At 43.0% G+C, this 24,493-nt stretch overlaps 1 protein-coding gene across 5 annotated transcripts in view; it reads left to right on the forward strand.

The window, feature by feature from the left end:
- The first annotated feature begins 7,524 nt into the window (after window positions 1-7,524).
- The window catches only part of LOC116941255 (uncharacterized), a 66,213-nt gene continuing 49,244 nt past the window's right edge, over window positions 7,525-24,493 (forward strand). For 2 of the 5 annotated variants that reach the window (XM_076066354.1, XM_076066355.1), the window contains exon 1: window positions 7,525-7,856. The gene's annotated coding sequence lies outside the window, so the exon portion shown is untranslated. The remainder of the gene's footprint in view (window positions 7,857-24,493) is intronic. The other 3 variants (XM_076066351.1, XM_076066352.1, XM_076066353.1) reach the window with 2 other exon arrangements.

The raw sequence follows: 24,493 nt of genomic DNA on the forward strand, positions 1-24,493 counted from the left end.
TAGATAAAGATTTTTAAATCACACAATGTATGTTTGTGTAAAGCATATATATGCGCGGGGAATTTTTAATCAGAAAAAGCAACGCTTAAGGATTTTGGAGGCACATTTGAGGTACAGGACCAACGCATGCCTTTGGCCATCAGCACGGGTTTTAAGAGTCTGTGCAAATGAGTAGGAATATGTAAACAAACGGATCACGTGGCATGGATCATTTGAAACGCATACAAATGTAGTGTGTTGTTGATTGACACGCGTGTTCAACTTAGGATGTTGCTCGTTGCAAAATTTCGTCATTCATGCACAACATACTTCCTCCTTGAGTGTGCCGAACACCATCTGTGTACAGCACTTACGAAGTGGCCATTGGGTGCAATTCAAACATGTTGGTGAGAAAGGGGCCCACACTGGCATTGTTATTCTGATAACTGTTGCTGCCTGGAAAGAGGCCAAATTTCAATTAGCCAACTTCCTGGTTTTGTATTAATAATGATCTATGTACATTCTGTTTCACTTATTGCTTGTTGTACCCTTTTGGAACGCAACAATGCCCCTACTCACGAATTCACATTACCTTCAAGGGAAATTGTTTTTCAAGTTGGAACCACGTAAAATGATTCATAGTTCCATGCAATAGTTTGAAACGTTTACTGAGAAACCAATGTGCTGTATTGCTATAAAAGAGTGTTGTGTTTTTTTTTACACTCCATCTGTGTTACATTCAGCTGACGCAATTTACAGCAGACTCTCGCAATGGACTTGCAATACAGAGGTGGCCGGTTCCAATCGATTTCTTGGCATGGCAGTTTAAACAACAGGCAAGTTTCTTAAATGCCATCCCTGCCTCCCCACCTTTGTCCACCCAGCAGTATAAATAGGTTCAACACAGTCAATATATTTATACTGCTGTACACCCAGCAGTATACATGGGTTCAACACAGTCAATCTACAGGACCTGTGTGGTGCTGTGACATGTGGATCCTCCCATCTATTCCAAGACGTCCAGCCAGTGGAAGAGTAGGCCAAATTTACCTCTAGAGACACTCTCTAGAAGTGCCACGAATGGAGGCCCTTTCGCTTGCAGTTGCACGAGCAATTAATTATCTTTACCTAACTTTTTATGTTTCTTTTTGTATGATGGACGTTTCATGTGTGCATTGGGTATAGAATACAGCAATAATGAGATGTTTAGCCCTTTGTCAATCTTGCTGGATGAAGGCCTCGCTATGGCATGTCAGTGGGGCGGGGGGCCCAGTACCAGTTCAGACATCACCCCCATCACTGTTGTTAGCCATGGCACGGTTCAATGAACCTGGGCCAGTAGTATGATCATCACCATACCATTGGCCCAGGTATACAATATAAATACGCCAAAAAAACACTTGTTTGTTTAGCTAATGCTCTTTTTTTTAATTACCAACTTCACAAATATTCATATTGGCCATAACTCATGTGAGAGTGAGAACAAAAAGGGGAATCACGGAACTGTGCTGGTGTAGTTCAAGTTATTTATCTTTAACTTACGGTACTGTATAGAAAACGATAAGGCATGGCCGGTAGAATAGAATCTCAGTTTCAGCCTACATTGTATACAAATGGTTGTATGTCAGTGGCACAGCAAGACGAAAAATGCCCCCACACTACAGAAAGCTGGCACGGTTTAGTGATAGCATGGACATCTTGTGCAGCACGTGCAAGCATTTCAAAGGCCTCCAGTATGCCACTGAAATCCTTGTACGTGTCAGTGTTTATGTTTGTGCTGTAGTTACATGCAGTTGCGTCGTATCTTTGACCTTTTGAATTGGAATTGGATATGACATGATAAAATATTGTGCGTCCTCTGCAGTAAAACAATGTTTTCAAATACGCTAATCTGTTAATCCTCGGATACAGTGGCGCGCTTCCTCGGTCACAAATCAATTTCTGTTGCCGACTGAATACGCTAATGGTGTAAGCAGATATATACACACGGCCTGTTGTAATATAATCAGTCATCGGCCATGATCAACCCACTGCTGGATTTAGGCCTCCCTAAGCTTCCCAAATCTCTATCATGTGATGTATTAATCCGCTTAGTACATGCACATAAACTGATTTAATCGCTCCATCTCCTCTGTGGACGAAATTTATCGGACTCGTTTCGTTCCTTGGATGCCACTTTGTCATTATTATTGACCACCGGCCAGCGTCTCATCTCGTCACGTGTCCTACCCAAGCCCACTTAACAGTTTTAAAGACGTGAATAACCTGTATACGTCCGTGAATCCTGTGCTATAATGCATGCATCAAATCCACTACTGTTTGTCAAGCCACTGCAGGATAAAGGCCTTCCTCATGCTACGTTGGTCAAGGCGGTGGTTTGACCACATCAGTGTTAACCTTGGCCATGAAGTGAGAAGTGTTGACATTGTTGAGGAAATCTGGAGTGAGACTTATGAGCCAAGTGCAGTGGTAACGTCCCAACTATTTGTTGTTCCAGCAATGTGCTGTCCAGCTGTGTGCTGAGGAATATTAATTTTATACATTTTCTTTTTGAAGCAATGAAACATCCATCAGTCTATGGTATGAGTATTATTTAGGGTTATGAATTACCATTCCTTCAACTGCATGACCATCATTTATTCACGTTAGGACACATTTAGGGATGCTGCCCGTGGCGTCATGGTCAGCACACGACTTACAATCCAGAGGTCGACACTTCGATTCGATCTACAGATGCGGCGGCAGTTGAAACAGTGGTGCAAGTTTCTTCGATTATTTCGGTTCTGTCCACCCAGCAGTATAATATAATAAATGGCTACGTGCAGTTAGTCGATCAGCAGGTCGTGTCTAGTGGGGTAAAGTGTGGGTACTCCAAACTCTTCCAAGACGTCTTATCCAGCATGGAAGAGTAGGCCAAATACCCGCATATTTAGCTCTCTTCCGCTAACAGTGGCTTCAGGAGGCAATTTCAAGGTTGAAAATAATTACACGGTTGCATTTCACGTTATCTCATTAGGACACCTTTAATTATCAGGTGATTTGAAGTTATCCCCAAGTTATGTGTGATCTCGTATAAAAGTCATGCGGATAGCATTACATTTATTTTAAGCTTTCATTGTAATTTCGTATTTAATGGTACGTTGTGTCCTGACATACGTATCAAACATTACATTCATAACCAATTTTATTTTAACACGACACTTTGTACAATGTAGCGTAATATGATATATAGTACTCTATATTTTAAATTACATAGCGTCTTGCAATATATTACAACAGTGACAATACGTACGTATCAAATTCCTATCAATGACGGAATACTCCATTGTTTCATCAGCATGAGCAGCACGCTTAACACTTTCATTTACAGCAGTTTTTTTTTTTAATCCAGGCGTCAAACAGTAATTGGCTGGAGAACATCCAGTTCTGGTTTCAAGTTCGTCGTTTAATCATTCGAGAGAACTCGAGAGACCAGGATAGAGTCTCCTTCGCAAGACAGATCTGGGTCACCAACATTACAAAATTACAGCGATGAAGCAAATAGCAATGAGACCAAAACAACTATTATGTCTTCCATAGAAGTCTAAAACATTGCGCAAACACAAGTCGATGTGAAAATACATTTCCCAGCAGTGCAAGTTTAGACTGATAATTATCGTACAATGACTAAGTTTAAGTTACAGAAACACCAATGCACCACAAAATATGTAAACAATAAGTCGCATTTGATGTACGTAACCGTATCGCCCCGCTGTTCTCATCTTAAATCCTGCTTCATATACAATTCACCACCATCCTTTAAGATTATTTCAGCTCGGTTACCACCAGCACCTCTTCACCAACCCATCGTGACCAGTGTGGTGAAGTATGGTCAAACAGCCCCCATGACTAAAACGGTGTGGGGGAGGCCTTTATCCACGTAGTTTGACAAAGGGCTGTAAATAAAAATCAGTTCTGTTTCTCTTGCTACAGCTTTTTAAATATTATATTTTTTTTACATTTTCATATACAGTACTGTACATGAACATATTTTCAACTAAACTATTTTTATTTTACCAAGTAAGGCCCACTGAGCTATTTCGCGATTTTTTAGAAGCGACCTGGCCACAATTGATAGCCCAATTAAGTGGTTTATCATGTTGACATTTATACCAGCCAACCACTCTAAACGCGTGATGCTGATTCTAAACGTGCAGAGGAAAACCGGAGGACCCGGGGAAAAATCCACGCGACCACAGGGAGGACACGCAAACTCCATCATCCTATTACCACTGCAGCACATCACCTGGGTCATCAAGTGGTCACGTGTCATCCCCGAACCACGTGGTTGTACCGGCTCAGACTCTTATCCACAACATCCAGATATAGATAGCAGCGAAATAAAATAATGTGGCTTGCTATTTGCTCTTGGGTTCCCATTATCCCACAATGCCCTAAACATAACTTGACCTAAAACCATGACGTTTAAAGACGGGCAAAAACGCGGACTAGAGAACGTGTGCGTGTTAATTACTCAAACTGCACGTGGGTTTGGGCAGCACGTGTGTCGCTAGGAGAGATGGTGGACGATGGTGAAGGATGACGGGGAGTGACAGTGATAGAATGAAACCCGTCCGATGGGACATCAGCTCGTGAACCCGGCCACGCGGAGTCGATTCCAGCTCGCGGTCAATACCAGCGACTATGATCTGAGCCGGTATTGGGCCTCCCCTAGGTAGACTCAGCCTAAAATTAGTACGTAGTGCGATGCGTAAACATTGCCACTTTGGAGACAAGGGCGGTCGGGCATGGTGCTGGCCACTCACCTCCACGTGTGCCATGCCGGCCGTCATAGGTGCCTGCTCATAGCACTTGCCTCAACAGTCTGTTCAAGGCTACATGGGAGATCTTTGTGAAGGACGCAACTGTGACGTTTGGAGGCAGTCGCCCTCCAACAACAGCGGAGGAGCGACGCTCACAACAACGAGCAGAGCGTCGGGCGACTAAACCGCAGCAAGTCGACACAGCAAAGGAGCCAAGTCAACTCATGACACCTGGGACTCTCTCGTGACCTCCAGTCAGCATCGAGCCTTCGACACTCCACGTGGCCTCAAAGTGCACCAGGTTCTGGCACGGGCGCCGTGACGACGTCCCCGCCACTCAGTGGCGCGTGGCGGTTGTTGGCGATGGCTTTTTTCAAAGGTTTTACTTAACTTGATTCCTCTGTTTGTCTGGGTCAAATCTTGTCATCAAAATTTCGTCCACTTCCCGTTGTCCAATCAATTCCACATTTTGCACACGTGCTCAGATCCGGTGACAATGCATGCCTGTATCAAAATCGGCATCAATTAATTCGCTACTTTAAAGCAATTTACATTTTGTGTGGACGCATTATTATTGATATATATTTGTATGTGTAGGTCAAAAACGCTGCGGTCGCTAAACTGTGGAATCGGCTCGCACAAAACGCAGGCGCCGCGTGTCTCAGGCGCCATGGATGTACTTCTCGACCCTGAGTTAAAACAAAGTTTTTAATAAAACCGTTGTTTAAAAAAAAACGTTTTTAAACGAGTTTATTACAGCAGTGGATTGACCATGGCTGCTGCTGATTCAAATTATGTACACGGTGATCCAGATATCTTGTGACTCACAATTAATAGACCCCTGACATTTTTGTCCCTTTGCATATTAACTTCTGTTTCAAATAAAGCTAAATTTAAAAATATTACGTTTTAGATCATTAAATGTGGGGGGGGTCACAGGATATCTGGACCATCCTGTACAATAAAATGGCCCGACAGCCTGTGAGAAAACACAGGCTGGCGGGCCATATTGGTAATAAAACTTCTTAATTCTCCCATGCATCTTTGTTACGACTCGATGGAGAACTTTCATTTGTGCCACGTGAAAGGCTAGGCGCTTATATGTCTGGCTAAGGCACTGTGCATTTCTCACCCCCAATCAATGTCTGTGTGTGTGAGAGAGGTCTACATTTTTAGGTTTGATTGGGTGGGTGGGGAGGGAGGGAGGGAATTAATAAACACGTTTTTAAACCCAGCTGTCCACACGGATGTCAGGGCAAAACCATCACGCCACCTGCTGCCCTTCTCATCTCGCCGGTGTGGATGTCGCTGGTTGGCTGAAATCGACTTGGGCCGTTGTGATTGGGCAATAGGGGGGGGGGAGAGATCCAGCCAATCGTGAGTCGCCCGTTTGCTGCAGCAATGTGTTGTTATTGAGTGTGTGTGGGGTTGTGTGTTAATTTGTTTGTAAAGGGAAAGTTGGGGGTGGGGGTACTTGGAGTATTCTTGCAATTTTACTGCAGCGTTTGGTACGAGCAGTATGTATTCACATAATGTGTAGAGCATTAACGGAACAGTGCGTGATTTTTAATTGAGGCAACCTCCCAATTATTTGGGGGAGAGATTAAGAAGATATAATTGAGACTTGTACAAAGTATGCAGTACTACACATTATTTTACATTAATTTTTTTAAGCTTACGTTTTACGTGAACTATGTAACGGGTTTCTGAAGTCACGTTTTTTCAATGTAGAAGCATTATTGCTACCAGATATTGCGAAGTAAATGATTAAACAGACTTACAAAGGGAACTGTTAATAAGTGATCCTCCTCGTGTGAGATTGTGTTGTGGTGGGGAGCGGTGGCGCAGTGGTTAGCGCACTACGAACCCGGCGAGCCCAGTTAGCTTCGGCACCAGTAACGATTATCTGAACCAGTCCTTGGGCCTCCCCTAGGTCAACTCGGCCTCAACTGAGTACTCGGCGCGGTGTATAAACATCGCCGCGAGGAAGACAAAGGCGGCCGGGCGTGACGTGACCCATCCCACTTTAATAGCTGATCGCGAACAGCAACTTGGCCCCCACCTCCAACAGCCAGTTAAAGCCGGATATTATTATTGTGTTATGGTGTATACTGTATTATGGACACCGGGATAGTATCCATTGTCTTTGCGTCGTTTAAAATTGTTATAAATCCGAATTTATTAAACGAGCGACTACGTTGACCCTCGCAGTACCCCCCCAAAGGGACCCCTACAAAAAAAATCCGTCCGACCCACCTCGCCCGTCCCCCTCGATCGCTCGCCCGCCCACCCACCCACAACCCCCACCCACCCACAACCCCCACCCACCCACAGCCACCCACAACCTCCACTCACCCATCCACCCACAACCCCGGAGACAACCGCCCACAACCACCCACAACCTCCACCCACCCATCCACCCCCACCCACAACCCCCACCCATCCACCCCCATCCACCCACAACCCCCGGAGACAACGCGGACGCGAGTGAGTCGCGGGGTGGGTGAGTGGGTGGGGGTGAGTGGGTGGGTGGGGGTGGGTGAGTGGGTGGGGGTGGGTGGGGGTGAGTGGGGGTGGGTGGGGGTGAGTGGGGGTGGGTGGGGGTGAGTGGGTGAGTGAGTGGGGGTGAGTGGGTGAGTGAGTGGGGGTGGGGGACGTACGTAGGGGGTGGGGGTAGTACGTGGGGGGGGTGGGGCCCGGAGTGGGTGGGGAGGGACTCTCTCACGTGTTTGGGGTTTAACAAAAGGGAAGGGGGTCGTGTGTGTGTGAGACTGTGCCGTAGTTGTCACATGTTTCGTGCACACAGCTACGGAAGGAAGTAAGGAAAGGGGAGGGGGGGGACGGAAACGTGCAACATATACACGAGCACAGCGAGGGGTTTTTTTTAAAGTAACGCGTTGGCTCACGGGTTTTGTGGCGGCGGTGGCTCAGTGGGAATCAAAGAAGGAGTCCCATAGAAGAGGTCTCGGCCAACGGAGAAGAGACGACTTTGCCGTCAAAAGCGAACACGCGCGCGTTGTTGATTGGAATTATTAAAGACTTGCCCGTTTGTCGGTCGGAAAGAAAGACACAAAGGTAAGAGTCTTTAACTTTAAACATCGCGTCTTCTATCGCCGCCGACAACCGGGGTGGTGGTGGGGGGGAGGAGGAGGCGGTATACCGGCCGCGAGCCGGACAAAGTTGCGTTAAGTTTCGCGAAAGCGTAGTTTCTTTACGCGTCTCGAGACGAAACATTCACACAGAGCCTGGTCGGATAACAAAGAGAGACTTGGTGGCGCGTTTGGAAGGGCGAGACGACCAGCATGCACAAACAGGTTGTCTTGTCACGGGCTGGAGGGGGGTGGGTTAACGTGCTGGAGCTGTGTGAGGACGGCAGACGCCAACTTACCACGTCCCACCACCACCAAGGGGTCTGGTTAACGTGGTGGAGCTGTGTGAGGACGGCAGACATTAACTTACCACTTCCCACCACCAAGGGGTCTGGTTAACGTGGTGGAGCTGTGTGAGGACGGCAGACGCCAACTTACCGCGTCCCACCACCACCACCACGGGGTCTGGTTAACGTGGTGGAGCTGTGTGAGGACGGCAGACGCCAACTTACCACGTCCCACCACCACCAAGGCCCACCTCTAGCAGTGGATTGACACGCGCGGGACCTAGCGGGGTGGTGGGCGCTGTTTTGTTTACATATCCGGTACAGTACTCGTGTGGTTGCGTCCCCCCGTGCTTCTTCTATAACTGTGTAGAGTTTTATAGTTCGTCTGCTTGGTTCGTCTTATCCTGTGCCGGTTGTTCACTGTAAGGCCACGCCGATATGGGGGTGTTACGACATTGAAAACAATGTCGTAACAAGCTTTGCTCGTACCAAAAGCATTTGCCTGGCGTTGTTGGCCCACGTGTGTGTTGCGGGCTGTTGTTTAACAACGCGTGCTGCTGCTGATGATGATTGAACAACACAACTCTTATTCTCCCTTCTTCTCGACTCGTTGTCCGAGGCGGTTGCTGTGACCCCCCACATGGTCGTGTTTATTGCAACACGGAGAGGGGGGGGGTTCGCTTTGAGTGGTTCGTTTTGTTATATATATATTTTTATATAAAAGTTGCACACCGCACGATGATTGTGTGGTATTGTTGCGTGTGTCACTACACATTGCACAATGACTTGTGTTTTTTTTAGCAGTCCCCTTGCCAAATAGCTATCATCATCATCATCGGCAATGATCAATTCCACTGCTAGATGAAGGCCACAACCACAAAGCCGTCGGCCATCCCTCGCCCATCGTGCGATGTGTCATTCACAACTCACATTCACAACTCGCATTCACAACTCGCATTCACAACTCGCATTCACAACTCGCATTCACAACTCGCCTTCGCTCCTGCACGAGATGACGATCAGCATGCGCATGATGCGTACCACCAGAGATGTGACTGCATGGGTACGTGGGTGAGGTTCGTATGTTCCAAAGTCTTAAGTGGTATTGCAGGCAGGCCACCCCATCGCAAAGCTAAGCAGGATGTTTTTTTTTTTAAACCTGGATAGTGGTTTGATTGTGTGACAAACCAGGGTTGGGTTGGTTACAGGGCCGCTGCGTCGGTCTAACCTACTTACGTGGTGGTCTGCGTGAGGGAAGTTGCAAACAAATATCCACGCATTGTTACCTACTTCAGTGTTTACAGTATCCATTCGTTGGTCTTTCACCAACCCGCACCGACGAGCGTGGTGAAGTATGTCAATCTGCCAAGACCTGCACGGCGTGGGGGGGCGGCCCTCATCCAGCAGTGGATTGAAGGAAGGTGCTTTGCTTGTATACATTTTACATACTCTACTAAAAAGTGCTATGTCGATACTTTGTTTTAAAGACGGACGATCCATGCAAGAATAATGAATGATTTACACGCTGTTCTGCACGTGTACAGCCCCTGTTGTAAATCCACTGGATGATGAGGAAGGGTCACCGTGCAGGTCATTGGGGTTATTCGACAATGCTTGTCAGCGCAGGCTATTGAAAGCGGTGGGAGCATAGAATGTGTGTTGTTTGTTTGTGTTTTGGGAGGCCTGTGCGTGGTGGTCACCCATTCTTGCCGGCGCCAACCCCTGCTTGGGTTTTCTCGAAATCTTGACGAAGATTTACTATTGCAGCGATGGACGGTGGAGCAGCAGCAGCACGTGTATTAAATGCACATTAGTTGGCGATGCTCTGCGTTGGCAGCGGTGCTAATGCAGCCGTAGCAAAACAACCCATAGTTGTGTTGATAGGACATTTTCTTAACAGTTTGAAACGCCACCGGTTCGGATGAAGACCAATGTTTCAGTCGTTGGGACCTTATCGTCAGATCTTGGTCCAAAGGTCTTGTTCTTTCACAGGAACATTCGGTGAATTGCCCTACAATTGTGTAAACTAACACTGTTATGTACTGAAATAATGTGGTACTGTATTTTTTTGATGTCAGTGATTTTTGTTCAAGGAATACAAATTGCCTCATTTGGTTTATGTATATTGTAGTTATTTTTTTAATGCACATTTTCGCCAATCCACTGCTGGATAAGGGCCTCCCCAATGCCATGCTGGTCATGAATAACCCTTTGCTTCAATACACTAGCCTGGGTTTGGGGAAAAATGTGTTTTATGGTTTTATGTCTTGGTTTATTAGAAACAGGTCATAAAAACAACAGTCTTAATGTTCAATCTGGATTAATGGCGAACCTCTGGATTTCAAACAGTTCATTGAAGTACCGTAGTTTAATAAGACAGCTAGTGGTGGCTGTCTAAGATATTCTAGCAGAAAGAGGAAGGCATGTATTAGAGAACATACACAGGTTAAATATAGCTTCCTGTGTGTGCAGAAGATGTAACAAATCCTCTTTTAATCCTTTCCAGGGTTTAGCTTGTACTGTACACTAATTGTTTTTTTTTGTAAATTCGTTTTTGTAAAATATCTATTTGATGCAATTAACTTCTCTACTGTAATGTTCTCATTTATAACCGTAAACCTGCTTATTGTAGCTGCCATTGCAGATAACTCAATGACAAATAGATCAAATTACAGCAACATTATTGCAAAAATAAGCGTCCATATGTTCAAGTTAGTCGTCATATTGACTGTTGAGTCGTATAAGCAGATCATCATGTGACTAGTATATGAGATGATTGACCGGAGGTCGGAGTCGTCTCCACAAACAACAGTGGCAGCACGAGGAGGAATCTTCCCGCAGAGATGGAGTGATGAAATCGGCTCCGTGTTTAACTTTTGCAGTAGTAGTTGACGTTGTTAATATCGAAGGATGGTAGGAGAAGTTGACTGCCTGGGGAGGACTTTGTACACCAATGGATTGATCATGACTGGTGATGATGATGCTATAATCACTTTCCTCCACGGTACCATGTTCCACTAATTTTGAAGGGGATTGATCATGGCTGATGTATAATGGTGATGGGCTTATGGTTTTATCAGAATGAGGCAATGCATTGCATGACAAATTACTTAAAGGGGCACTTAAAATGTGTTAGATTGACATACGAGATCATTCACACTGCCTTATCTTTACAGTCTGTGCTAATTGCACAGTACGTATTCTGACGTTAAAAGAAAGGGATCATAAAAATACAAACATAATTTTTACAGTAATTACAACATATCTACTGTGGTAATTGCAGTAGAGTGTCGTGTTCTTAAACATATTGACCATCAAATTTTGATTTAAAGCTTTTGTCACTGCAGGAATTCATATTCTTGGTTCTTTCGGTAAAGTCACCACGTAGAAGGGAATCAAAAAACTATTTATTGTTTTATATTTTAATTATTTTATTGTTTCCCTTCTACGTGACTTTACCGAAAGAACCAAGAATATATATTGACCATCAATTAACATGTTTCTAACATGTATATGAATTGAGGTGAAACGGTGTTTTAACTTTTTTTATATATATAAATGTGGGTTTTTTACCTTTTTGGCACAGTGTTGTTCAATCCTGTGTGCGTGTATGGCCATGCACACTGTGCTGTAAGTAGTTGCTGAACCTGCACTTCCTAACAATTGGGAACACCACAGCTCGGATAAAGAACGTAATGTTTTAGTTAATGGACATTGTCGTCACAACGTAGTCCAAAGGTCTTGTTCTCACACAGGCACATTTGGTGGATGGCCCACAAGGGCTGAACGATTTGGGGAAATATCTAATTGCGATTTTTCTGATATATTTCGATTTGATTTGCGATAAAATTTGTTTAAGTCAAGCTTCAGTTCAATGTTCACTGTGTAATAGATTTAAAACGTGATGGAGCATTACCACATGATACCATCAAAATAGGAACTGCTCTATTCTAATGCAAGGATGATAATTTTTAAGATATGAATTGCTTCCAACATTTATATATTAAAATGTTTTAATTGAAATAGAACAATCAAACAGAACAATTGTCAAGTTAAATAAAGTTATAATTAAAAAAAACAATTCTAATAAGAAAGTAATAGGACTTTTCAAATCTCAAAAAATCGCATCCTTTGCGATTTCCTAATCGCATTGCTTCAAATTGCGATTTCGATTTGAAATCGATTAATCGTTCAGTCCTAATACATACTGTTTGTACTGTGATACTACCCTTAATGTCGTGTCAGTTATGCTCATCAAAGAAGAACGTTTCCCTCGTTTTATTTACACTGGAGTTTTAATGGACATGTTGCCAATCCACTGCCGGACGAGAGAGGCCTTCCCATGCTGTGCTGGTCATGGGGGCTATTTGACCATCATGGGCAAACTTTCTGGAATCTCCTGTCTCCTTGCCACCCAGCAGTTATAAATGGTTACACGACTGTTGATCGGCAAATCGCGTGTGTAGAGTAAAGTGTGGGTATGCCCGCCTCTTCATTAACTTGGAGGAATCCCATTGCAGGGACATACATTTACCCTGAACCCCACCTCACCTAGTCAGTCCTTGGGGGCGAAGGCAGAACGCATTCACGTGGGGCACATAAACTACAGTATAAACAATGGATGTTTTAAATACGTATCATTGCCGTCTTCTTAGCACTCTATAAATAGCAAATATTGTTTCTGGTAAATTGCGATGAATCACTCGGACACAACTGAATTCTGACTCACGACGTGTCACGGTGACAGCATAAGGCCACACATGCCTTTGTAGTCGGGTTCCCAGTAAACATGCAATGCTGGCATGTGGTTGGAACTGTAGGGCCCCACGTTGGCCCAAGGTCCCATGTTTACCGGGTACAGTACTTGGCTGTGAGTGAATACCATTTTTTTATTTCCTGTAACATTGCCTACGAGCTTTACATTTGCTCGCGTGTCTTTGTTCGACGTGATTAAGGTTAGCACAAGTTACATTTTGCCTTTGCCACCCCACCACATCGTACGTCAGTGGTAATACAGTACTGTAATGCCTCCGCCTGCATTGCATGCTGAGCCGAGGAATTCCTGAGTGCTGTTCTTCTTTGATTCGGTAACAGCAATGCAGCGTTCTGATAAGAGCCTTTGTGTTCATCTTCCTTTGTACATGGTAAGCATTTTTTTTTGTAAGGACACTGATAGGCACTGATCGGCAGTGCAACTGTTTAGAACACTACATTAAGGATCTGTCAAGGTGAGTCCGTATATCTTACCTATGCTCTGTAGACGTATTCCTGTATTATTGTAAGTTTTCGTTTGTTTTCTTATAATACAAAAAATCGTAATTTTCAGCATTTTGGCCATCCACTGCTGGATGAAGGCCTCTCCATGCCATATCGGTCATGGGGGTTGTTTGACCATACTTCACCGTGCTGGTCAGTATGGGTTGGTGAAAGGGGGTGGCCAGATCCGGTTGTGATATCCGTTACCAACGATGTTAGCCATCTTCTTTGGTTCTTTCGGTAAAGTCACGTAGAATGAGAATAAAATAATAAAATAAAATAACACAGTAAAATTCACACGACGTTTCGGCCACAACACAAGTGGCCTTCAGGTGAAAGGAACAAACCTGTCGGGACAACAGAGCTTCAATGAACGCTGTTAAGATTCGCAGCGTCTTTTAAGCTGGTTGAGAGAAGAAGATTTTAGCCATGACTGGCAATTAAACTCGGGTCACTGGGCCCATCGTATAGTGTGCGAACCACGACACCATTTCCACCTGTCTTTACTTGTATTTGTATATATTTTATTTAACACAATTATAGAATTGTGAACCAAATACAGTACATTAAATGTTCAGTTTATAGGATTGTGTTGAATGAAAGGGTGGGTATTTTATAGTATGGATGGTTGTCTGGTTTCTATACAGTATTTACAAAAATTAAAATGTCAGACAACTTCCTGTGTATCATCAACCATTATCCACTGCTAGATAAAGCCCCCCCCCCCCCATCCCCGCACACTATCACCATTTCTCACAGTCTCGTGATACATAAATACATCTGCGCCTGCACATCTCAGCGGCGAATGATGAATCATATCTCAGCAATGCATGTGTTCCCTGGTCCGTAGAATTCGAAGGATGCACCTTTACCAGCTTATTTTCACATTTTTAAACGTTTGCTCCATTTTATTTGTCAATATTCATGTGTCGGATTCATTTGCTGAAGTGTAACTTGCATCGCACCAACCTGGTGATCACTTATTGCATTAGATCTAGTAAGGACAGATACATCCCACAGTCTAGGGGTTTGTTCCAGAAAATCAAGTCCACTTCATTCCTGTTTAAGTATTGCGTACTTTGGGTACTTCACATTCATTTTCTCTACTCGTTTTTGAAAAGGTGTTAATTATAATCATGTCCCTGCTCATAAAAAAACACTTATAACCTACCCTTTTTACAAATTACCATTTAAATTTGAATTATCTTTCACAGTCTAATGGTCAAGAGGGCTAATATTAGCTGGGCCATTTCATGTAAAATACTGTACGCTTAAATCCTAATATCTTGTTTTGTTCCTGGAAAGACTAAACAATCCCACTCCATGATTATTATCAGCTCTCCCACCGACAGAAAATATTACTACAATTGAAAAATCTGGGTCCAAATGTGACTAGTTAATTTTTCTCAGTTCTCTTTTTAGTTCAGGAGTTGCATTTGCAGCGAGAGACCCGTGTGTTATTGCAATAGCGAAATCCAGAAGAAGGCGTCGTATTCATACGCGGTTAATATTCTTAGCACCACCCCCTCTGCATCTTCGCTTATCCTGCTGATGCCATGGCCCGGTGTAACCAGAGTTGCTGTGGCGACTGCTTTGCTAGCGGTGGTCTATGTGTGGTTGGTAAAGATATCATTCCAGGCAAAGGAACGTACCATCAACACGCAAGCCAGCCCCCCCCCCCCCCCCAAAAAAAAAACCCCCCTTTAATACTTCACCTTTCACAAACAATAACAGAGAGATCCTACAAGCTCAACTACAGCATCAAAAACACTGCAGTCACGGTGCAACACCACAACAACTACTGCCACAATAACCACAAAAAAACGGATTTGTTACAACAACAACTTACCACAGCAATAGAGTAATGACGGCAACGTTATCAGCCCCCCCCCACAGCCAGCCTTGTGCACCTGCAACGAACGCACCGCAAGAAATCCCGATGCGGTTGCGTTAAAAGTTAATCCAATGGGGAAAATCTTAATAAAAAAATAAATCGGGTTTACGGAAGTAAAAAGATTCGCATAGTATTTGTTAAATTTCGATTTAAAGCTTTCGTGACTGCAAGGGTTCATCTGCTTTGGTTCTTTCGGTAAAGTCACGTAGAATGAGAATAAAATAATAAATTGATAAAATAATAATCTCACGACGTTTCGGCCACAACACAAGCGGCCTTCATCAGGTGAAGGGACGAGACTGTCTGGAGGACAGCGCTGGAGTGAAAAAGCCACGCTCAGATCGTGACCTTTAAGCTGTGTGAGAAGAAACAAAGCGCCTTGACAAAGGAATTAGCATAGAATTTAGCAGACAGTCTCGTCCCTTCACCTGATGAAGGCCGCTTGTGTTGTGGCCGAAACGTCGTGCGAATATTATTGTGTTATTTTATTTTATCAATTTATTATAGTATTTGTTAGCCCACTTGAAATGTTGTGCGTATAAAATTCCCATCTCGCATGCTGAAAACGCTGTTGCTTTTTTTGTACCCTGCAATCTCGAGCACAAATTTCTCCGCATGCGCCCGATGTTATCAGATCTTGGCAGCTAAGCAGGGTTGACTCTCGATTTTGCTTGTGCAGGTGAGCAGGAAGCGTTTCGTAAAATCCATTATTGCACGGGTACTGCGTATTGTAGTAGGTTACAACGTCTATTCTTCTCGCTTTCAGCAACACACACCGACCAGTGTGGAGTTAGGGAGGTTAAATAACCTCCATACCCCAAGCGTGGGGAGGCCCTCATCCAGCAATGGATTGACAAAAGGGCCGTACACATATGTACACGTGCAGTGCCATGATACAGTGCAATGCTATACAAAAACCGCACGTCAATTTCTATTTAAACGTGGGATTAAAGACTTGGCTTATTTCAAATAAAAATGCATTTCTATAATTTGAGTAACTTACCACTTTGCAAACTGTAAATGCTTATCAGCAGCAGTCACTGCTGTCACCGTGTTCTGAGATCTTTTTAAAACACTGTACAGTATGATGGAATCTCATCACGTGTAACCTATGCACTATGTTGAATATATTCAGCGACATCAAGGACGGATGTTTTTATTCTGTTTGTGTGAGATACACGTTTTGAGAGTACAGTACATGAGCGTGATTCATTATCCTATCTATTTTAATATTGTACTGTATTTGGATAATCGTGTGGATTTCAACTGTTAAAATAGATTCAGAACCATAAAGCAATGTACCTGGCCTTGTAATCGGAAAGACAGCCAGATAAATGAGTCGCAGCATTGTATTTGTGGCAGACAACATTCTTGCACATTCAGAGTAAAGTATTGTAATATCATGTTTGTCTAATACTTTACGGTATTATTGTTCAGTGCAGCTGACACGTTCAGAAGTTATTTAAACTTCCTGTGATTCCCTAGGTTAAGATTACACCTCTGTTTTTGCAATAGGATGATTGTTTAAACACGCATAAAAGGATGTTATAGAATTGTAAAACAAGTTTATGGAACGAGCAGCGGTTAGTGCAGTGCGCTCCGAACCTCGTTGATCTGAATTCAGTTGCTGTGCACGGCTAACATTAGTTTTGAGTAATATCTGAACTGGTCCTGACCCTTCCCTCGCTCTATAAACCTGCACTGACCAGCGTGGTTAACTATGGTCAAACAACCTCCATGGCTGACACTGTGTGGAATGGCCTTCTTCTCGCGGCGAATTAACCAATGCCTGACGATTCTAATCCGTCACGACCTCGGAGGGGCTGCTCTCGAATTGAAGTAAATTATTCAGTGCTTTTTAATCACCCATGTGTTTGCAATTTAAAACTCAGTTCTTTTAGAAAATATTTTTGCCTGTTTAGTTTGTCATTCCCCCGCACCTCCGATAAGCACAGTTGGCTACGTACGGTGTGAAAGAAGTGTAACATGCAGGGGTGGTCGATATGGCTTGTGGCTTCCAATGAATTAACTCCTAGCATTGTTTTCCCCTTATTCATTTCTGTTTTCACACCCATTGGTAAACAAAATATATTAAGTTTTAGACAATTAAATGGGGGCCACAGGACATCTGAACCACCTTGTACATAGAGCAATGACCAAAACAAAATGTCACAAAAAACAATGACAGCATCTGTACTCAAAAAGGTCACGTGGGAAATACACGTGTGGGGTCAAGGACAGAGCTTGTGTTGGACAATGCAGTAGCTCAGCTGAGGTTTTACCCTTTAAATGACCTTAAATGTTTCATGTAGCCCACAAAGCAATATTTTGTGAATTGCTCTTTCACATAAATGCCTTATGATATATTTCAGTACTGGACAGCATTGATTTTCGAATTGACATCAAAATGGAAATACATTTGCTTTAGACAACGTGATGTAGTGGTATTTTTATTAGAGTGTGATTGATTTGTTTTTCCATTAACTTAATACAGTTTATATATATTTTTTGCATTCATGTGTTTGGCATGTTGAATAATGAAATGGTTATGTGCAAGGGAGATCACTTTTAGAACGTACGTCTGTCCCAAGAGCCCAGTGATCCAGTGACACTAAACCTGTCCCGGTCTAATCAGTGATTTATATGGTAAAGTTATTTCTATGAACCCTTGAAAATTCACCATTATTTCTGCTTTGCTTTGATCTGCACGGACAGTAGTTTAGTAACTTATTGTTACCAAGTGGTTTAGTGAATTTTTAATAGTGTAAACTATTTAACCAGTGATGATTGTGACCCAGGACTGATGCTAGCTGTGGCTGGGAAGTAAACCCACGTGGACTGATTCATCGTGCAGTGCGTGAGTCACTGCTCCACCACTACACACGCCCATGGTCATAATCATGCTGTAGTAATTTAACATATTGTTTTGACCAGGGTTGTGTTAGTCTCACTTCTACAACTTGTACCAACAATATATATGCACTGTAAATGTCCCACTCATTCGTACAGCATCTTGAGACGAGAACGAATTTAGATGCTAAATATGAAAATACAATGTACAGCACTTTATCAGTCCGCTCTGAGATGAGGGCCTCCCCATGCTCTGTTGGTCATGGGTATGGGTGAGCAACCAAAATAACAATAAATAAATACATTCATTCTATATATATAAAAAAAACTATTTCAAGAGACGCAATGCATGTGAATACGTGACGGCGGTCCTTAAGAAATAACGTCACGGAGCAGCCCTTCGGAGCCGCTGCCGAACCCCCTGGTGATGGGGGTTGTTTGACCGGTAGGGCCCACTACGTTAGTCAGATGTCACTCGCCACAGATGACGGGACTAGGACTCAAGCTTGGGTCACCGTGTCGCACGGTGACGTGTCGTTACCCGCTGCACCACTCGCTATAAAAAAATACGACTTTCTGTAATATTGTACTGTATTGCATTGACGAGAGTGCGATAACCTCAAGAACATGACTTGTGGTAGCTGCTTAAATAGCAGCCACTGTCATTTTGCAGGAGAGTGTTTTACAATGTTTTGCACATACTCTTTGGGTCTTTCGGTAAAGTCACGTCGATGGAAAAACAATAAATAATAGATCGCGACGTTTCGATCGCAACACAAGCAATCGTCTTCAGGTGAAACAAAAATACAGCAGGCGAACTGCTTAGGCAGGAGAAATATAGCGAGAGAGCTGCTGCAGCCAGAGGTTATATAGGTATGAGATGGGTGCAACCCAAGGGTAAGTGGGTGGGGCTAGAAGATGGAATTTACAAGTAATATACCTCTGCCATTGTATTGCTAGATATTAGAATGTCAATGTGAGACGGATCCCGCAGTGGCGGCTGTGTTAATGAGAGAGACATTCAGCTTATTAAACAACGAGAGTCACCGCCACATCGAGGAAAAGGGAAGCAGCGGCTATGTTAGTGAGACGTTTAGCCTGTCAATGTAAAGACATTTAACAAGGTAATGTAACTCAGAGAGTCGGAGAAATAACTGTTAACATCGGTAGGTAGGCTGGAAGCATCACAGCAAGTTATGACTTTATTATTTTTCTATCTACGTGACTTTACTGAAAGACCCAAAGAGTGTGAATTCCTCAAGTCACGAAAGCTTGCACAGTATTTCTTAGAAATTAAGTCTATAATACAGATCGAGTTGAAGTACCATTCACTGAAAACAACTCCGTTTTGCGAGTTGGGAAATATTTCACATTGTGGACATTCTGTACTTGTTTTCAGTCTTGTAATTAAACCAGGTTCCAGGAAGGGTGACCACGTCATAAAAAAGTGAAAAGGTCAACAAGATGTTAACTATCCATTGCGAGTACAGTATACTCTGTATTGCACGGAAACATTCTTTGACAAAGTTAGTGATGATACGTGGCATCGTTCATTGGATACATTTGTCCTTGCTTGATTTTGTTTCCATTTCAGACTTTGCAGGAAACCCTTAAGGAGATAGCAGCAGATAAAATCTTGTTTTTCAAAATGAGACTGCTGTTTAAAATAACCTGACACCACCTTTTTTTCTTCTCTCTCTAAAATGCCCTTGTAACATGGTGGTGTTTATTTATTTTTTTATCCTTTGCAAAGGCATGCAATGTTTGGCCTTTGTTTCTTGAACTGTAAAATAATTCACTTGTAAAGCTAAACAACGAACGTACTTTGCTTTGATGCATTTGAGTTAAACACCCAATGGGGAGAGGTATGACAAAAGCCTTGCCAATGTTGTTTCCCTACGTCCTGGGAGATTCTTCAGTGACGTGAAACGTTGGACATCAAACCGAACACAACGCACGGTGGTACAACCTTGAAATACTCCGGAGACCTACTCCAGAGAGCTATAGAATACAACCGTGAACACACCTAGGTAGTATGTCACTGTACAGGGTAGTTCAAATGTCTTGTGACCCCCAATTTAATATCCAGGCTCAACGCATGCTTAGCCTCCGAGATCTGGCAAGACAGGGTGGGTGCAATCCGGCTCATTTGTTCAAAGGCACTGGATAATTTACTATGTTTTTTGCATATACAGTATATATTTAAAACTACACTTTAAAACCACAGTATGTTATGTCTATGTGATACCTTCTTCCATTGTTATCGTGGCATAACTTTTAGTTTCGGAATTGGTGGACATTCGTGAGTAAAGCGTTTGCGTTGCCTGTATTTAAGCACAGTGCGTTTCAGAATCATAATATGTATTTATACTGGAGGAATACGATGAGCTATAAAGCTCTTCTTCACAGGGGCAGGCCAGAACGTTACAAGAACAACAAACAATCCAATTCATTAATTGGGGGGGGGGGGTGTCACGGGACATCTGGACCACCCTGTGATGCAGCCTGGCTTAGTGGCTTATGCACACGAGATGAAGCAAATATCCCCCCCCACCCACCCCAAAATGTTTATTTCCTCCTGATGACGATCGCTTGTGTCGTGATCGAAACGTCGTAGTTTTTTTGTATTTTTTTGTTATTTTCTTTGAACCTATCTACGTGACTTTGCCGAAAGACCCAAAGAATATGAATTCCTGCAGTCACGAAAGCTTTAAGTCAAGATTTCACCAATGTGTTTTAATTAAGTATCTGCTCATGCATAATGTCACGTTAGCAGTGGTCCATCCTGTGCGCTATGAAGGGCCATTGTACAGAACGTCAAACTCGTGTATTTTGACTTTTTAGGGCATTGTTATTGGCGAGCGTGTTTAACTTTCATTGAAATTTAAATTTTAAGAAGTTACGTTAAAGCGAATAATTGGATGGAAGAATGTGGCTACGACTTGCCTGCTTCCAAATGCACATGATAAACGACGTCTTTCAACTATTGCAATGTCTATGGGCTTTCAGTTGTTTCTCTCTCTCACACAAGAATGCTTTGTTAGACAAGGGTGTCACGTTGCAAGCATTAATGTACATAGAAAGACGTCGAGATTTTTGCGAGAAAATACTGTTACGCTCATCTAACAGCCCTTTTCGCCTATCCACTGCTGGATGAAGGCATGGGAGCTACCAGCAGCAATGGAAACATAACTCCGTTGCACCACTGAAATGGAACGGTACAAGATTGAGGTTTTTTTTCGAATTAAACTGTCGCAACCGATGAATTTGCCTAAATAAAGTGATGTACGCTTATTTTTGTTGCACTGTACCGGGCTTAAAAATGTCTCGTAGATAAAACTTACGACCAAAATGATCTCTGCCACCATTTAACTCTTATCAATTACTAGCTTTTTTGCCCGTCCAAGGACAGGTGTGTGTATATTGCAGTAAATCTGAAATATTCATTAGAAAAATAGTTCAGCTCATTATTAATGAGAAGGGGGGGTGTTGCCCCATGTGAAGTGACGTCACCCACTAATGGTTATTGGGGAGGGGTGCGGCCTGTGGAGTGACGTCACCCGCTAATGGTTATTGGGGAGGGGTGCGGCGTGTGGAGTGCGCGACCTTGTGTGTTCGTGTAAATTTCCACGCGTGCATGAATATTAATGAAGGGGGGGGGCTCTTTTGCAGTGACGTCACGCACGGATATGTCACTGTGTAGATTTATTTTTTACCGTCACTTTCTGTAAAGAAACGTCATATTTGAAGCGACTTTGCGTAATAAATTATTTAATTCAGCTCGACCTGCGTCAGTGTCAAGATCCACTCATTAATATTAATGAAGGTGGGCCTCATGTGGAGTGACGTCACACGGAGGGGTGGGCCTCATGTGGAGTGACGTCACGTGCAGGACGGACAGACATTTCTGGGTGATTATAGTAGGCAATGCACACGTGTTTGTGTATTTTGCATATGGACACCTGTGTTTTTACGAGGAATATGTGAAGTGATAGTTCACGTCATAATTTTTCTTAAAAACGAATTGGCAGTTGTGAGTAGTACAGCCCCCGTGTATATTATGAATGACGTAAATGTGTTGTCATGTTAAAGAATGGTAGCAGCCCCTGATTTATACCTTTTTTGTTAAATAACCCCCCCCCAGTAAACGTGCGAACGTTAGTCAGTCACCATGTGGTTTGGAACCTTTGACCCAACTTTCATTTTTTCTGGGAAGCACCTTTGCATTAAGTCATTATGAAATTATTGTTTTTTTAATTAACTACCATGGGAAGTACACACGAACATCAACTGTTTCTGTATTTTGCTTGCTATTCGTTAATTTGCGAGACACGTCTTCAGTGTTGGATTGATTACATTTCATGTAAACAACATGACCTATCTGGGAAGCATTGTCTTGTTTATTAATATATTGTGAATGCTTTTCGGTTACATGCATTAATTCGTTGTGTCAAGTTGGTCTAAGTGAAACGACACTACTGTGTAATTTCAACCGCAATCACGGCTATGTTAATATCACAATGTCACGAATAGATTGCTTTTTTTTAATAAGATACCTTGTGGTTCTGCAAATTGCATCGAGTGGCGAGTTCACAAATGAAGTATTCTTTTTTTAATGAATATGCTCCAAAACACGTCCAGGCGTTTGTAGAAATGTCTAGACATTGTTTATTTTCAGCTCGGAATCCATTTGTGAGAATAATATTCAATGAGTAATTGCGGGACAGCACTGTATTGTACCTGTGCCTCTTCAGTCTGCTCTGGTCTGTGTGAGTTCAGGAGGGGCTGAGACGTTGGTTCATAGCGCAACCGCAATGGGATAAGTGCAATGAACCACACCCATATGGTAAATGCTCATAGATCTTTTGTAAGACCCAAATTAAGAGGTTGAATTCGTCAAGGGCACGACAAACTCGAAATATATTCTCTGCTGAAACGCTGGATCGCTCTTGCAAAGAGCGGTAGTCTCCCCAAATAAGCAGTAAAGGTGAGAAAAATAAAAATATCACCACATTACAAACGCAACGTAACATAAGCCCCGGTTGAGTTGTTTTTGTCTTTTTCGTCTCCATGTGAATGTGTGCACGGTAATTGTACGCTTCCAACATTCCGGACATATTTTTGAAAGTATATAAATAATAATTTCGTGAAGTTTCATTCCTCTCAGCTTGAGGTGCAGAGCGTTACAATGCAGAGCGTTACAGATCAGTAGAATTCTGTACGGGAGATAAGTAGCATTGTCCTGTCCGGGAGATAAGTATTGTTCTCTTTATGAGACCTCCTTTGCCAGAAACAAGATATAGAAATAGATTTTACCCTTTTAACTGGCACAAAAACTGACACCTTTATTCAAGGCATCATGTTTGCAATAACCACAACACAAGCAGTCAAAATGCAAACAAAAAAAACAACTCTGATAATAATATGCAATGTCCTTGAATTTGATTGGTCCACACCCGAGACAGCTTTTCTTAGAGCCTAGTCTCCATTGGTGTTGGACCAGAAGACGCCAAAAGGCGTACAACTCAAAAACAGCGCACTATCAGAGTATTGAGGGCTCGGGGTGAGCATTTACATTATGAGACCTCCTTTGCCAGAAACAAGATATAGGAATAGAGTTTACCCTTTTAACTGGCACAAAAACTGACACCTTTATTCTTTTGTGCCAGTTAAAAGGGTAAAATCTATTCCTATATCTTGTTTCTGGCAAAGGAGGTATCATAATGTAAATGCTCACCCCGAGCCCTCAATACTCTGATAGTGCGCTGTTTTTGAGTTGTACGCCTTTTAGCGTCTTCTGGTCCAACACCAATGGAGACTAGGCTCTAAGAAAAGCTGTCTCGGGTGTGGACCAATCAAATTCAAGGACAGTGCATATTATTATCAGAGTTGTCTTTTTTGTTTGCATTTTGACTGCTTGTGTTGTGGTTATTGCAAACATGATGCCTTGAATAAAGGTGTCAGTTTTTGTGCCAGTTAAAAGGGTAAAATCTATTCCTATATTGTTCTCTTGTCGACTTTTCCTTTACAGGAGATACGTAGTGGAGAACTCGACTTATCTACTTATGAGCCGCCTTGTTCTTGCGTTTGATCAGCACTATTCAGATATTTTTTTCCCCGTGGATAAGTGGAGCAAATGTGCGGCAAAACAATCCGCCATCATGATCATGGATCAGAAGGCATTCCAGCTGTGTTGTAATGTGCCTCATGAAGACACCTTATAAAGTCCCGCATTTTTATTTCACTTTTTTCAAAGTTTTGTGTTTCATTTGCAATCGGCCTTCATTTGAGAAAGCATGCCCACACACTGTGTTATCCTTGCTCTTCATCTGAACA

This window comes from Petromyzon marinus, chromosome 11 (genome assembly GCF_048934315.1).
Source record: "Petromyzon marinus isolate PM22_M1 ecotype Great Lakes invasive population chromosome 11, UKy_Petmar_22M1.pri1.0, whole genome shotgun sequence".
In the NCBI taxonomy this organism is placed as follows: Eukaryota; Metazoa; Chordata; class Hyperoartia; order Petromyzontiformes; family Petromyzontidae; genus Petromyzon; species Petromyzon marinus.